Source organism: Acartia tonsa, chromosome 6, assembly GCF_053477335.1.
Source record: "Acartia tonsa isolate MP-2025a chromosome 6, ASM5347733v1, whole genome shotgun sequence".
Classification (NCBI taxonomy): domain Eukaryota; kingdom Metazoa; phylum Arthropoda; class Copepoda; order Calanoida; family Acartiidae; genus Acartia; species Acartia tonsa.
The window spans coordinates 20182850-20201064 of record NC_137265.1 but is presented as its reverse complement, the minus strand read 5'-3'; the positions used below and the strand labels follow the sequence as shown (position 1 = coordinate 20201064).

Sequence of the window (18215 nt, the reverse complement as noted above, 5' to 3'; positions counted from 1 at the left end):
GCAGCACTTGGATTTCTGGCTTTCTCTTTCTTGGAGGGGTAGGAGGGGGCTCTGTTGCAGGGGTTTACCACATGGTTATAACTTATTTGTCATACATACTTTTATTACGTGGATGGGGGGGGGGGGTTATTTCAAGGGGTTACTTAGGAATTTCTTTTGATTTACATTGGCATGTTGACGACCAAAGCAATGAATTTTTATTGATTCTAATAAACAACAACATCTGTATTTTATTAGTAGCGCAGCTACTTTATAACTAAGTTTGTTATTGCTGTGCGACGTATGGACATAACTGTTCTTGGCATACAGTAAATAATTTGTAAGTTAAAGATTTACATGGCTGTAATACATTATGAATCAATAACACATATAGAGATATTATTCTGTATTAGTACACAGATACACTTAAAGGGATGACAATAAATGACCGATAAATTGATGTAAATCCCCAACGATGATACTTAGAACTACCCCTTCCGTAGATTACAATCAATGGTTGAAACGTTTGAACACTCAACTTATTGAACCAATCAAAATTCTTAAAAGTCTCCAAAGTTATTGTGCCATCGATTAAGAAAGCGTTTAATAAAACTTTGGTGACTAGTGTAATAAACAGTCCAATGTCCACTCCCTCCATGATTATTACATCATGTATTAATAATCTAAACTCTCTCTCTGACTATCTCTAAAGTTTATTAACCCTAGTAATCTGTGGACAAGGATATATTCATAATTATCATCAAAAATAAGGAGAATTATGTTATAATTGTAGATAAATAAAAAAACAGTAAACTATTAAACACAAATTTTGATATAAATAGCGCCTTAATTACAGACCAGAAGATTATATAGGAGCTCTGTTGAAATTTGCTAGAAAAATAGCTAAAACCCATCCCAAGACCTGAATCCTTAAATGGAATATCCTAAAACCATAATGGGACCTATGTGAATCTTACCTGAATTGAAAACCCAACCAGTTCATTAGATCAAAGATTCCGACAAAAAAAAACTCTTACTGCTTTATATATTTGGATATCTGTGCTTTTTATTTTATTTATACAGCTGATTACTGCTGTGCTATTATGAATGTTTATCCTTGTTATTTTGATTTGTAATTTTTATCTCTTTACTATCACCATCTCTACATTTATATTCATAAGGAGATAAGAATAAATTATTGGAGATAATTATTTATCATGTATTGACATTAACAATTCCTTCTTGATAATTCAAATGCAATGACCTTAATTCTCCTTACAAGAATAGCCTAAAACCATCTTAGACTTTATAAATTATATAATTCTCATTAGACAGGCAGACGGACATGCTATTACTTTGTATTAAAGCTGATAAGTCCACTTTCAATATCTAAAATATAACATGCAATATTCTTAATAACAGCTGATTCAAATATAGATAAATAAAGATAGAGAAAGATAGGTTTCGGAACGGAGCTTCTCCTCAATTAAGTTTAATAGTTTTGTCTGTTCAGATATCTTGTAACTAGCGGATGCGCCCTAATACCTAAGAGCTCTATATTCGAAGGGATATGGGAGAGCAGAAAAATAGCCTAAAACCATACCCCTAACTTTTTTATAAACAGTCAACTAGCCTAAAACCATCCCAGGACTTATAAAAAGCTTCACTAAAGAGGAGGACCATATCAGTTTAGTGGTTAGCGAGATCCTTCGCTACAGACAAAAAAAGATTACCTGCAGTACGCTTAAATTAATCATATTAGCATTTACAAAAGAAGAAAATTTGTAAATATTTAAATATTTCTTACATATTTTCTACCTGAGGATGTAAATGTCCTTGTTATTGTGTATCTGTATAACAGTTACACAACAATGGTAATGTTATGAGTCTAAATGTAAGAGAAACAGTTGCTGCTAAATATTCAGTATTATGTACATGCATTTCTATCTACATTATTACATCTTTTGTTTTGAGCTATATTTGTGTAGTATTTGATTCTTAGGATGGTTTTAGGCTATTTTACTGCCATTTCTTTCCTGTATGTGCTAAGACCTGTTTATGATAAAAGTTAGGCAAAGGGGAATGTGCTGTTTTGATGATTTTATGTTGTAATATATGGACACCAACTAATGCATATTATTTAGTCTCTATGGCTTTTAAAAGAATGCAAAAAAAGTTTTATTTGCAAAAAATTCTTCTAATGCTGTGTTCTCTCTTTCTCTCTCTTTCATATATATATTTTCTTGTATAAGAATGTTTTCTTAAATGTATAGTATATCTCCTGAATATAAGTTGAGTTAGTTGTCCTAATTCTAGTAGCGAAGCTACTATATAATTAGAATAGGTCCTTTTGTCTCAAACCGACCAACGTTCTAGGTTATCTCTTACTACAACAGAACTTTTTGTTGATTGATTTTAAAAATCTTAAAACTATAATGAATAATATTTCGGCTATTTTTTCTGGTTGGTAGATTATTAAGGCTTTTTAAAATGGGGTTTAGCTACGTTACAAATGTAAATATTTCTCCTTGTTTTTAACTTTAACCCCTTGGAATGAGATCACCTGAATTAAGAAAGGAATTACAACAACTTGAGGGGAGAACTTGAAAAGTAAAACGACATGTTAACTTGCGACGTCTAAAAATGTACATATCATCAAATTTTCAAACCTTTTTTTCCCTAAAAAAATGTTTCAAGACAGCTATCTTTCCTATGTGGAATAAGTGCTTGACCGTGAATTCTTTTATTAGGTTTCCTCCCCCCACATTTTCATTTAATTTCTAGACACACTTGCGGACAAAGACCTCAAAGTCTGATTTTAAACTGATAATTAACTGGCATAAAATAGTTTGGAAAAGATAGGTATTTAGAGCACTATAAAAATAGCAGGTAAACAGTTTTCATCAAATGATGCTTTTATTAAAAACTTTCTAAATCTTTGTGCAAAGATTTAAACATATGTTTTCTAAATATTTGATAAGTGTGGGTCTAAAACAAAACTTTTTTCTGTTTCTCAATCTCCTACTTGGAAAAATTTAGGGCCATTTAGACAGCAGCCATGTTTTTATACCTCTTCTTTTTTCAAACTTCCTTTTACCCCCCCCCCCCCTTGTTCATTATTGTGATAAAAAATTGTTCTCTTTCTCTCTCAGTTGAACCAGTTTCCAACTGTCATTACCCCTGTCACCTCCTTGTAAACTTTCCCTAACTCATCCCCCCTCCCCCTCTCTACCCTTGAATATCATGCATTTCTAACCCCTTTCTTCCTCTCTCCATCCTTTTTTTTCTATAACATTTCCTAAAATTAGAACACTCCCTCCCCCCCTCCCACAAGCCGGTTAAACTCCCCAATTTTCTCATATCTTCTTTTTTTAAAATGCCAAAGTTTTACTGCTACCCTCTACTCCCCTCCCTCCCTCTTTAAATTGTCTAAAGTCTACTTGAACAAAATAAAGTCTTGTGTATATGTGAACTTTAGGAATTTCAGGGGATATAATATTGAATTTATTTAAATTTAATAGATTTTTAAAAACAAAATTGGCTTATTTTTTTAACATTTAGAACAAAATTAATTTAGATTTTATAGTTTTGGAAAAACCTAATGCTAATTTTTACTGAGTCCCAAAAAAGCAATAATATCTTGTTTAAAAATACATCTTTGCTGATGAAGCATTAATTTTCTTTTTTTCCTCTCTTGGATGTAAATATGTATATACCTATATACATATCTATATATATTGTATAGTATTAATACAATATATTCTTTATTAGTATATAATATATATTTTTGGCTCTATATGCTAGGAGTAAGAGGGAAAAAAGAACATATTGTTGATTACAAATTTGTACTATCTTATTTTCAAAGGTTATCTCTATGTAAATCTTATTTTATCTTTTTAAGCCTTTTCTTATACTGTTTCTTAAGATAAAGACTTTTTAAGCATGAACTTGTATAAGGGGCGTTTCATCTGTATACTAATATTAATTTAGACTTTATACGTCAATTTTAAGCATTTTGGCTGCAAGGATCTTAATCTAAGTGCACAAAACAAAGCTGTACAAACCTTGAAGATGGATCTATGTGATCATTGATCTTGATTCAATTTGGTCACAAATTATCTACATCCATAAGAATTATCTTTAACAATAATATACATACACAAAAATAAGAGGTAGGCATAAGATGTATAAGTTATATATAGACCTACCTAATTAAAAGATAAAAAAAAACACATAAGATAACATAATTATAGAGACAAAATAGACAATTGAGAGACACAACGGTAATAAGATTAAAAAACAAGTAATCTATATCTATTCAAATGATCTTGGACAGGCAAATTTATTTGACAACATTACCATGTGTGTATTTGTAATCTTACATAAGAGTATATGATCGGACGAGAACTGGTGCTTTCAACATGGTATGGCCGTAGACATAAGAGTATATACAGAATATTGGTTTGTACATTTTTAGCAAGTTTAAAATGTCAATTTGTATTAGATTGTCAATTAGGAGAGGGTAGAAGGTTATTTATGTCTATTGTATAGTATAGATAAAAGTTTGTTGAAATAGTGAAACTAGTCAATCAGCTCTTGTTTATTTAAATAATCTAAAGGGATAAGACAATAGTCGATGAATTGATGTACATCCCAAATGATGATACACAAAATTACCCTTTCTGTAGATTACAATTAATGGTTAAAACTTTTTATTATTAATGAACCACCAATTAAAATTCATTAAAAGTCATCAAAAACATTTATATTAAACTTTTAGGACTATTTTAATAAACATCCCAATGTTCCCTAACTCCCAGTGTTTATTCACATGAATAGGGATATAACACCTGAAGAAGTTCTAAGTTGCCTACCAGTCAAAAATAACTGGTGGTAAAATGGTAGCAAATAGTTTAAGATATTTAAGGATCCTTAAAAATTAGATACCCAAAGTAAAAAAAATGAAAAACTGCAATAATTACTTTGTTTAAATGTTCAATTTTAATATTTTTTCCCTAATTTTTTCTGCTGCTAAAATTTTGTGAAGTTTTTCTTTGGGACGGGGGCGATGGGGGGGGGGGACGGGGTGGGGTTGCTGTAGATTAATGGCAGTGTAATCTGATTTCTTTGTGTGACCAAAATTGACTACCTACTCAACCCATTATTATTACAATAACCTTTCTCTCCCCGCCCAGATGCATTTTACAATGCTTGGTTACAATTTTGCACTGCACAATATAAATGGCAAAACACTGCAAACAAACGCTTTAAAAAAAGTTAATATGTACTTTCTGAAAAAGATTTAGAAGATACTTTTTCAGCTACAAAAAAATAATTAGCTAAAATAAAAAGCATTATGTAAGTATTAAAATATCCAGGACATACTTTAAGGGAAGCTTCTAATTGGTTTATAGGTGGTTCGAATCCCAAAAATGCTATGGGTGATTTTTTTACCCTAAAAAGCAGCCCATTTGGTAAAGGTTAAAATGTTGCTATCTATATATTTTTAGATATTATGAGTTTTTGTATGCACACAGGTGAAACACCCTTCAAACTTGTTTTTCTATTTTCTATATTCAGCAAAATATATATTAAAATAATCATAAAGCCCCATTATAATTTGTTTATTCTAATTTTTACAGCGGTGGAGGTAAACAATGGATTTTAAAAACTTTTTAAAAAAGCGAAATTGGTGGCTTTAAAATTTGACATTTACATAGATTTTGGGCTGCTTATCAATATAGAGGATTGTCATAAAGATACTGAAAAATTAATCTTGAAAAACACCATAAATAAATATATTTTTGAGCTTGATATATTTAGAAAGTTTTCTCTTATTCCTAGTGGTTTAAGAGGTTATTAGACAAAAAGGAACAGGACAAAATTATTTTACTAGCGAAAATGGTCATTGCATTCATTAGAAGTTGGTTGATTAATGATTTATTTACCATTGTCGCTTCCCTGTCACTAAATAGTTTACATTTACATAATTTGCTTCGTGATCTTTATTGCAATTTTTCTTTCAAATTCGGCGCAGCTAGCAGTTTTTTTCCAAACAAATCTGGTTCAGGATTCTGAAGGTCAGGGGAGAAAAATCAGAGATGGATGGGACATTGGACTGTTTATTACACTAGTCCCCAAAGATTCTTACTTGTAGGCTTCATATCTTTAGGGACTAATATTGAATTTAGATTAGTTGTTATCAAGTTGAGTGTCCAAATGTTTCAACAACTAATTGTAATCTACAGTAGGGTTAATTTTGTGTATCATGATAGAGGATGTACATAAATTTATCGGCCATTGTCTTATCCCTTTAGATCCCTGAAGTAAAATGCAGATAGAGAGCTTTCCTGACAAAACTTTTTTTCTTTCTTCATTATTAGCCCGTGATAAGCAAATCCAAAATTTAATTGATTTTTGAGTTACAAAAAAACCGGGCTCCGATTTTCATCAACTCTCATGAAATATTTAGGGTGTATTAATTGGTTTTTGTTGTTAAAACAGATAGCAATATTAGAACTGTTGGGTATTTATTCTGCTTTGTCAGGCTTTTGGCATCATTGCTCGGCGGCCAACCATTTGATTCGACTTTGGCTGCAAATCGGGCGGCTTAAAAGAGTCACATTTACAGCTGACTTCAGCGGAATAAGCATACATGCAGCGGCTTTTCAATTTATGTCTATTTAGTCACCAAAGCTTTGATTTTCTTTTAAAAAGTAGTTGCCAAGTCCTAAAAATACACTCATTGTTTTTTTTTATGAAACAAAATTTCTAATTATTTTTCTTTAATTTCAGAACCCCAAACCTGAACAGTCTGTGATGCAGGCCCTTGAAAGCCTTAATGAACAACAGGTAAGGACAAACACACATACATACCATAGTTATAGAGTAGCAGTGCTACGAATACTCTAAAGGTGATAATTACTAAAGATAATAATTAAATGATTTGTGAAGATTAAGTTAAACCTTATGAAAATAAGTTGGTATAAGTTTGTTAATACTCCCTCCAAACCATCCAACCAACCTTTCCTTGGCCCTGGCCTCAGATTCTCATTTATTCTGCGAGGGGGGGAACTCGGTGTTGACATAAAAATGTAAAGTGTAATAAAAGCGAAAAATGATGGTTATTTTAATCTACAATCCCATTAAAAATTAAATCGTTTGATTTTTTTCTTAGTATAAATATAGCTATCGACTGCGCTTCTTGCCTATAGGTGCTATTTATTCGAAGGTGTAAGGAAATTAGGAAAAGGCCAAATCCAAACTCAAAAGATAAGAATTAAAAAGCCTATAACTATCCAGGGACCTATAGGAAGCTTTCATAAAATTTATCAAAAGCTTAAGCTTTAGAAAAAAACCTTTAAGTAAATTGTCAAAACATAAATGACATTGTATGGCAATCAATGATTTAGGTATAGGTATATATATAATATATGTAGAAGACGGGGGGGAATTATCTTCTCTATTTAGATAGAATACAATATTTAACAAATAAGCTTCACAACATTCGCGAATATTAGATATTCAAAATAGATTTATAGATTACATAGATTTAAGGTTACATTACATTATTTAAAAGTTACAAAATGAATAAACTAGTTTTCTAGTAAGGACAATATTCCACGAATATCAAAATAAGATATCTAAATCAATACCATTCACGGGGCTAACAAAACTGGTTTCAATCTTAAAATCTTTATTTTATTATTCGCCGAAAGCTGTCTTTAATATGGTGCGATAAATAACTATCATTTGACATCAGCTATTATGTAAATGAAAGTAAAAACTAAGTGTAGGAAAAATAAAAACAAGTTAATATTTCTTTTTTCTTTCTTTTTTTCTCCCTCTTCTGATAGAGCCCAGGAATTATTGGATAAGGGTGAAATTAATTAATCCCAGATTTTTCTTATAGGATGTTCATTCTTTAATATCCTGAAAAACTGGGGGAAAACATTTTATCTATTGTCCTATCCCTGGGTGCCTGATTATTCCTGAATCCCCTGACAATATTGCTATGATTCCAAGAGGGAAGGAATGTGAAATTGCAGTTAGACATTTAGACTTAACCAGCAGGGATATAGGGATTGGAAAATTAGAGGTTAGAATTATTCAAGGATTTTTCCAGTATGGCTTCTAAACTGATAAATAATATCCAGTGGATTAATACCGTTTCTCTGAAAAATCACGTATAGCATTGTATTACAGGAATCTTCCCACGAATATTAAATTATGTAGCATAAAATTTATACCTATCAGTTTTGTATATTGCTTTAAAGTTCAAATCTCATAATTTTTATTTTAATATCCACGGAAAGCTGTCTATAATACGATGCGATTAATAACTATTCTTGGGTTATTTTTATATTCTGGATATGTTTATGTATATACGGAAGGCTGGATTTTCTGACATACTTTACCTAGGTAAAAATTTTTATCCCTCTATCTCTGAATGTCTCCCTCTCTCTTTATCCCTTATATACAAGCTATAGTATATAATCCCCTATTTCATAGTTTAAACAATTGATCTTAGATTGCTAAATTATGTAATAACTTTATATAGAATCAAATAACTTTTCATATTTTTGAAATAAAGGTTTTTAAAAAAAGAGTATAAAATAGAAAGGCGAATAGTATTTACTTAAGAATGGAATCATTTCAAAATTTATATACATTAAACTTATATTAAATTATGTATACTTAATTTGCTAATAGATGTGCTTATGAACAATCATAGGTTAACCTTAAAAGTAAATAGGTATACAAAATAGTATTTAAACAAAGCAATTCTATTTGATAGTTTCCATTAAATTTTGTCCCCTCTAATCCATAGTGAAACTTGTGAAATATGCCCCCGTTTTCCCTTCCTTTAACATACACAGTGCAGATTTTAGAAGATGTTGGAGGGGGTGGGGCACGGGGAGTGTGTTGTAAGGGGGGGGGGTTAATTCCCCTCGCCCTGCTGTATAATGGCTTGTCAGCCACCAACACCCCAATAAACCCAAGCCAAGCCCTGAATTTTAAAACATCTCTCTCTCTCTCCATATTTCTATTCTTCAAAAATGTGTTTGGAATCTTTTAAGTCGAGAACAATTTTTCTTTTCGTTTCCGATCTTGTTAAAAAGTAAAGTTTTTAGAAAAAGTTTAGGATGGAGGGTTTTGATAGATTTTTAACTAGGGCTAACTTTAACTTTTCTTTGTTAAAGAAAATAACAAAATATATAAATTCCTAAAGAAATAAATACCCAATAAATGTAAATAATATTTAAAAGGCTTTTTCTAAATGTTTACTAACAAAATTATTAAGACAGACTGAGCTTTCATCAATATACATGCACTTTTTACAAGTCTATTATTGACTTTCAAGTCACTAGGAAAGTATTCGGCTTTTTCATTTACTCTTTTTCTGATATTCAGGTGTCCATTGACCCAAAATGTAAAAAAGTCAGCCTTATTTTAAGACAAATTTAAGCTATAAGCATTTGACAAAAGTCCTAATAATAATACATTTTTTCACATATTGTAGATTAAAAATTCGTCGTATAAGATACCAGTTAACGCTTTCTAATTGTAGTTTCTTTCCTTTTATTTGCTTAACCAAAGTAAATATGCTTTAAAAGAAAGTCTGAAGCATTTTTAAGTCTCATAATAAACTTTTCCAGTATGGCTTCGAAACTGATTGATATCCATGGAATTAGAACCGGTTCTCAACAGTACTGAAAAATCATTTAGAGTATCGTATTAAAGAAAATTTTCCACGAATATCAAAATAAAAATCATAAGATAACCAGTTTTGTTAGTCTGGAACTTAATTGGTTTTATTCTTATTATTTTTTTATTTTAATATCCGCGGAAACTGTCTATAATACGATGAGATAAATAAGTAATAATATTGTTGATAAAAACACGAATATAGACTTGAATCAAACATACATAGATATACAAGTAAAGAAATCAGAAAAAGTTTTGTGGTGAAAAGTTCATCTCTTTTCCTGTTAAATGTCAGTATCTCACCCACACCCACCCATCCCATCTCTCTTTCCCATTTCCTTTGCTATGCTATCCACCAGTTACAGTTCCCCACATGCTTAGATATTTGCAGGGAGGGAGGGGACATTGGACTGTTGTTTACACTAGTCCCCAAAGTTTATTAATAATATTTACTTATCCGTTAGCGTAACAACTTCGGGGACTTTACATTTTTATTTGTTAGTTGATTTGAGTGTCCAAAAGTTTCAACTACTCATTGTAATCTACAGATTGGGTGATTATTACATTTTTAGGAAGGTACATATATTTTTTGCCATTGTCTTATCCCTTTAGATCCCTGATACAAATACCCTCTGTTTTTTATACTTCCTTGCTCTATAAACAAAACATTTTTCTATATCATTGAACATGGCGATAGCGGCTAAATTTCTCTAAATTACAATTTTATATTACTTTTGATATCCTCCCACATATATTGCTTTGTTCATTATTACAGCTGTGAGCATCTTTTTTGTTCACTGTTTCTCGTCATGGTCCATTGGAATGAGGAAGAAAATTTTAGTGTGTTTCAATTTCACTATAATTACTTTTAAAGCAAAGACTTTTTAAAACTAATACATTCATAATATTTTAAATAAAATAATTTTGATTTAAAAGTCTGTAAAAGCTGAATATATGAATAAATCATGGATCTAAAGGGATAAGACAATATCTGAAAAATGAAGATACACAAAATTACCCTTCTGTAGATTACGATTAGTGGTTGAACCGTTTGGACACTCAATTTACTGAACCAACCAATAAGATTTCAATAAAAGTTCCCAAAGTTGTTAAGTCAAGAAATAAGTAATGTTATTATAAAACTGTAGGGACTATTGTAATAAACAGTCCAATGTCCCTTCCCTGCCTGGAAATAAAGCCTAGCCTATGATTTCCTTTCCCTGTCATATATTTCTTGTTCTCCTAGTTGAACAAAGTTTAGAGAGCCACTTTCTAATTTTAGAATAGGCAACAGATTTAGTATCAAAGCCAAAATATGTATTTTAGTCACACATATACATGTTAAATATTTTTACAGTTTTTAGGCTTTTTTGTTTGTCTTTTTCTTATTATATTTGTATTAGATCAGCTTTTTCCTAACCAATTTTGTTTTAAAATGTTATTAGTTTGTTATTGTTGCGCTAATTGTCCGATTTTAACCATAGTGTTTCGCACCTGGTTTCCAGGGGACGACGAACGAGGTCAGGAAAATAGCCTAAAACCACCCAAAGACATTTACAAAAACGCAACCAATTCAAACTAACCATTTCCTAGATCTTTAGCTTCAGACAGAAAACCTTACTGCTTTATATTAATAGGATAATTATTTTAACCTTAACTGTCTAAAAATTGATTTTAAATGTCCTTATTTTTTTGTATAAATTTTGAGCTGGATTATCTAGCCGCCCCCCATTTATGTATGCTGTGGGAATTGTATAAAAAAAGGTTAGAAAAAGGTTTAAAAGCTTGGGTGTAAGAAGGGAGGGTTCTCTAAATATTTTGTATGGGTTAAAAGTATAATAGAATTAAGTTTAAAGGCAGATGCATCCTTTACCTCCCCCCCTCCCCACCCTACCAAGTTTTTCCTTCAAAATTTCATCTCTTTCAATTTTGTTATATTCCCACCCCTTTCATCCCTCTTTAAATTTCGGCTTGGACAGAACTTCCTTTCAGCCTAAATGTGTCACTGAATTTATAGACATACAAACCATAAAAAAAAACTAGCTTTATATTCCATTAAACAAATCCTTTACCAAAATTGTTTATAGGAGACTGAGTATTGAAAAGTTTAAAAGAAACTGAAATTTTATTTTTCAAGAAGTATCCTTTCTTTTTAAAGCTTTACCTAATTAGAAAAATGCGCCAAATATTAAAATGTAAGGATTGAAAATAATGTACATTATACATACATATATATCTTCGTATTATTATTATTGCATTTGAGTATCAACTTCTACATAACATATGATAAGTATCATATTTCTATTCCTCTCTCATTATCTCTCCTCCCTCCCTCCTCCCACCAACATTGATAATTTGCCCAAATAATCTCTCACCTGGTCTAACTAACCCCCCCCCCCTCCCCCTAGTCTCAATTAATAATAATCTTCCCTCGTTTATATAAAGAGATATTTGACGAGAGGAGGAGTAGGAGGGGTGGGAGGCAAGTTTGTGTAGAATATTAGTACGTGTAATTCGGTTCATGGACGTTCGTTCATGTAAACAGTTAAATGAAAGGTACATGTATGCAGGAAGGGAGGAGACATTGGGCTGTTTATTACACTGGTCCCCAAAGTTTTATAAGAAAGTTTTCTTATTCTTTGGCTTAATAACTTTTGGGAATTTTACTGAATTTTAATTGGTTGGTTCATAAGGTTTAGTCTCTAAACGTTTCAAACATTTATTGAAATATAAAGTAGGGTTATTTTGTGTATCATAATTGGGGATGTATATCAATTTATTGGCCATTGTCTTATCCCTTTAGATCCCTGGCACGTATGTATTACAGAATTACACACTTTGATATACATTTGTCCACTAGCAAGCACATATACATACATACATGCAACTTAATCATTATTAATTTTATAAACCTAAATTTATGTCATTAAGTAAATTTTCTTAGTAACAAATATAATTCCTTCAAATTTTAATTCCTTATAAAACTAAATTCAAATATAATAAGCCTTAAATATGTTTCTTTAAAAAGCAACTTGAATAAGAAAGTTGTCTGAGAAAAATACACGAAATTTTCTAGTATGATGGGATCAATGGCCTATGTTTAAATAAGGCCCTCCTTTACTTTATGGCCAAGCCTTTATCTCTTTTCAAGACTCATTTCTTAGCATGTAGCAGACTCACAACTGACTCATAAAATTGCGCCCTTTTTTAGCCTTTCTAATTGTTATTTTTTTTATAAAATTTTAACAAAATGTTGTTTTAATGCTATTTTTAAGGCTATTTTTACGTTTAACCTTTGAATACACTTTTAAACTTTTAATGTTAACAAAGGTGAACTTAAAACTAGAAAGAAATGACTTTTCATAAATTCAATTGGTAACATTTGATGAAAAAAAGAGAGTTTTGAAACAGGGATCTTAAGGGATAAGACAATGGCCGATAAATTTATTTACATCTCCAATGATAACACACATAATTACCCCTTCTGTAGATTAAAATTAGTGGTTGAAACGTTTAAACACTCAACTTGTCCCTGGTTTAGAAATTAAAGGTTATATCAAAAGTCATATATATATCTTGTATGTATGTACATTGATTGTAAATTTTTCTTTCAAGCCTGGGGGGTGGGAAAGGAATTAAGCCCAAATTGCAACCCTAACCCCACCCTATTAGCCCTATTCTTTATTATTATATCAACTACAACAACAACAGAAATATTTTGTTGTTGTTTTTCATTCTCTATCGATCTTCATGGTGAAACTGATATTTTCAAAAGATTAGATTGGCCCAAAACCCACGGTTTGAAATTTTATGTTTTTACACCAAACCCGTTTAGTTTTTTTTTTATATTTATGTAATCTGTAATGAAAGTTAGATAGCCTCTTAGAAATTAGAACCAAACATTGTTTACTTTAGACTAAACTCAACTTCTTACCTCCAAACAGAGAGATAAACCAAGAATGAAAAAGAAATTTTAGTTTTTGCAAAAATATAAATTCAGTTAAAAATATAACACAATTGCTACAGTTAAACTTGTGTATAATATGTTTGTGTAATCACATCATGAAGTATTATGCCCATATAATATGCCTAACATGCCCCTGCCCCCCACCCCCTCTGTAACAATGCATACATAAGATATTTACCATTATGATCCACACACACACACACAAACTAAGGTTATTAACCCTTACACTTACTTCCCTATGTGTTTATATGTCCCCTCCCCCCCCCCCCTATCTACACTAGGTGCATGGCTTAAAAGATATGTAACAAAATTTAACCTACTCCAAAATTGTAAATTTTAAAATTTTACCCATAAAAGGTTGTATTAATAGATGAAAGAATGGGGTGCAGATAAATTTCTTGTTCATTGTATTATCCCTGCTTCTCTGAGACTTTCATAGTCTAACACTTAGGTTTCTTTGTGTCTCTTAATGTTGCCTTAAACATACACTTTTTTACTATTTCCAACATTTTTTACGTTTTTTTCCTCACCAACCGTCGTCTAAATCATTTTCTGGGGGGTTATTGTATTCAGATTCAGGGAGGGAGTGGACAATGGGATGTTTATTACACTAGTCCCCAAAGTTTAATAATAATATTTAAAAATATGAAAGTGATATTCCAGCTATAAAATTTTTAGGTATTTTTCTGGACCCAGCCTTGAATTTCAAAGTTCATATAAATGAGTTGAACAAAAAACTCTCTAAATCATTATTTTGTCTACGAAAATGCCAAAGTCTACTTACTGAAAAAGCCCTCAAGGCTCTGTATTTCTCTATTTTTCATTGTCATTTGGTTTATGGAATCCTTATTTATTCGTGTGCATCACATTCAAATCTTACTGGTATCATAACAAAACAAAAAATGGCTGTAAGATGTATTAAGCAAGCAACTTATTATAGTCATTCTCGACCTTTATTTAAAGAGCTCAATATTTTACCCTTTGAATCTTTATCACTTTATTTTAAATTAAAATTTATTTATGAGTACATAAATAACTTGTTGCCCAGGTCTTTTAATAATATGTGGCCAAGAAGGGGGGAATTAAATGGTAACTATAATTTGAGGAACAATAATAATCTCACTGTTCCTTTTTCCAGAATCAACTTAGTAGAGAGGCTTCCTCTTTGTTCTCTACCTAATACATGGAATAGTTTTAATGACCGTGACAATATAAAAAATGCCTTAAACCTAAATCAATTTAAGAAGCAGCTTAAAAAATGTATTCTCTCAAGAATAGATATAACATGTAATAGACTACTTTGTCGTTCTTGCCACCTAAGAATGTAAAACCTCTATGTTGTCTGTTTTACAAGCCTTAGATTAATCAATTCTCCATTCTTTACTTAATTATAAGTATTTTAATCATTAATATGAACTCACACACACTCACACAATCATCCTACCATTTCCGTCTGCAAATCCTTTCTCTATTCATATCCCTGTAATATACCCTTATAAAATGTTTACTTTCTCGTTTTAATAAAAAGATTCACACTACCTTTTAGCTTATTTTTCTATGATATTTGCAAAGGCTATCTAATATCACCTCGAGAGAGATTATTTAGTCCTTTGACACGTATATTAACTTTTTTGTCTTATGTGGATATTATTAACCTTGTTATTATACTGTAATTAATTAATCATGATCAATTTTACTGCTTGTTTGTGATTATTTATGTCATGTATATATGTATGCCTATTTTACTATGTGTCATAAAATAAATATTTCATTTCATTTCATTTCATTACTTATCCGTTAGCGTAACAACTTTGGGGACTTTGCATTTTTATTTATTAGTTTATTAAGTTGAATGTCTAAACGTTTCAATCACAAAATTGTAATCTACAGAAGGGGTAATTCTGTGTATCATCATTGGGGATGTTACTGTACATCATTTTATCGGCCATTGTCTTGTATCTCTTGTATCACTTTAGACCCCTGAATCAGTTTACTTGATAAAAAAAACGAGCTTCTGAAATGTATTATGATAATTATGGGGTACAAAATAATATTTTTTATGGTTCTGATTATCTTTTATTTTTCCTTTTGTGTATGTTACAACAAGAATTGCATGATAATTTTATTTTGTAGCCGGATTTTCTGTCATGATTCACAAAGATAGAAGGAGGTGGAACACTGCTCTAAATAGAAAGAAGCACAATGACATAATTCTTAAATTCATTTTAGTTTGCCAACTATTGATCAAATTATGCAGTTTTTGTTCTTTCGCTTCTAGGCCAAGCAATTGCCTAATTTCTTTATGATTCAACAATCCCAGTTAAAGAACAAAAATAGTATTTAAAACCACGGCTGTATTATGGCTGCGGCAGCAAATACACTAGTGGTTGGTGCTTTGGCTGCGGAATCGTCAAAAAATAATGTAGCTGCGACTGCCGTTCCACGTTTAATTTTATGTTTCAATAAGATTATTAAACATCTTTCTTAAAATGTTGTATCTGTTCTAAATTTCAAGTATTAATTGAGCAAATTGTACACAGTTTTGTGAACAAATGCCATAACCATTGAATGCAACAAGTTTATTCACTCCTAGTAAATACTTACTAAAATACCACATTGGTCTAGAAGATGTGCATATTGAAAAAAAGACTTTTTCCAAAGTTTTATTTTTGTTTCTAATAATCTGACAGCAAAATTAATATGAAATATGATAAAAAGATATATCCATTAATTAAGAAATTTTACATGGGTTTTCGTTTTGTAAAATGGTTGATTGTATCGCTAGAGTAAAGATGATTTCGCGGGGCATTCGCGCACGACAATTTCAACTTGGCTACTTCCCACACAGACAGACACACACACACACACACACACACACACACACACAGACATAGACCTATATTAGTTCAGCTTTAGAGAGAATGAGAGAGAAAGAGAGCTGGTATGAGATACCTAAATAGTAAAAAATCCGTTCATTGACATGAGATTAAATCCTTTCTCAACTTACCATTACTTTTGTATTTAATTTCAAAACTATTTCGTAAATATCATTTACATTTATATACACGGAACAACTAATAATAATAAATTATGATTAATACATATATCTTTCCGTTTTTCATTTGGGTATAGGATTTACTTTTTGTGTTTAACCTACTTTTCATCATTTATCATAAAGGTTCTATTAATATAGTCACATTTATACATATACTGTGCTAACATTAATTGGAACACAGCCGCTCTGTTACTAGGGTTTGTCCGCATGTAAGATATCTTCAAATAAATAAGGTGTAGCTTCTTTATAAATTAACGGATTTTAACAATCTAAAAATATAAATTGCTAATAATTAAATGAACTACATATATGGATATATCTATAATACAAAGTAGAACGATGTCTGTCCGTCTGTCTGTCTGTCTGTCTGTCTGTCCGTCTGTCCGTCTGTCCGTCTGTCTGTCCGTCTGAAGCTTAAGATCTCAGTAACCACTGAACCGATTGGGCTCTACTCTTCAGGGAATATACCTACTGGTCCTGTGATGGTTTTAAGCTATTTTCTTGGGGGGTGGGACACCCCCAACCCCCCAAAAAATGAAAATACCCCCACAAAAAATTTTTTTTTTTACTTTTTCTTTTTAAATCTAAAATACGAAAAATTAAGCTGATCAAACCTCTTGGGGCAAAGCCCCTAGAGGCTAGGGGCGAAGCCGCTAGTGAAATATATAAAATGCACAAAATTTTTAGCTGTGCATCCTATGAATAAAATTGTCGTTGATTAAAATACTTTAAACCAATTTGAAGCAATTAAAATTTGTTTGGTTTTTGTCACTTAAGCAATGAAACTTTTTGCTCATTGTATGACGTTTGTCCTCAAAATATTGATTTCTATGAGTAGAGTAGTCGGACAAAGGACATATTTAGTATTGGTCATAAATTCTTCCAATATTATTTATATTAACTAGGGTTGTAGGGATGGGACAATTGACATATTATTCTTCCCTCCAAGGCGTATGTTTCAATTTCTACCTTCTATATAGATTATGGGTGAGGAATAGCAGTAGGTTAATTTTAATTGCCATTATCCTTTTTCCCTGATAATATCATACTTATTGCTGCAATGGATATAGAATACGTGGATATTTTGAGAGATCCAGGCATACCCTGATAAAAGTTTTCTCTCAGCTGGTTAATATAACCATCATTTTAACTTAACCCCATCCCCTCCCATAATAATAGAGGAATGTTTTGACCAATATCTATTGACTTTATTAGCAACCTCAATTGACAAAAGTTCCCCTTTCACAATATCCACGAATACTATATCCATTATTGCTGCACACAGCTTATGTAAATATAAGAATTAATGCAATAACTGAATTATCAACGCGTTTCCTTCCTTAATAATAATAACTACATCCTGTTTTAAATGGTGATACGGCCCCTAATCATGGATATCCCAATAATAAACACAATAAGTTTATTTACAAATGAAAATGGCATTGAACCAGAAATATCATTTCCATAAGTATAAGCATAAAAAAACAGAATAACTATATCTTTTAG

General features: G+C 31.1%; 1 pseudogene across 1 annotated transcript in view; it reads left to right on the top strand.

The window, feature by feature from the left end:
- The window catches only part of LOC145322046 (uncharacterized), a 53436-nt pseudogene that overhangs the window by 24456 nt on the left and 10765 nt on the right, over positions 1-18215 (top strand). The window contains exon 4 of the transcript XR_013880496.1: positions 6775-6831. The product of XR_013880496.1 is annotated as an uncharacterized LOC145322046 (transcript). The remainder of the gene's footprint in view (positions 1-6774; positions 6832-18215) is intronic.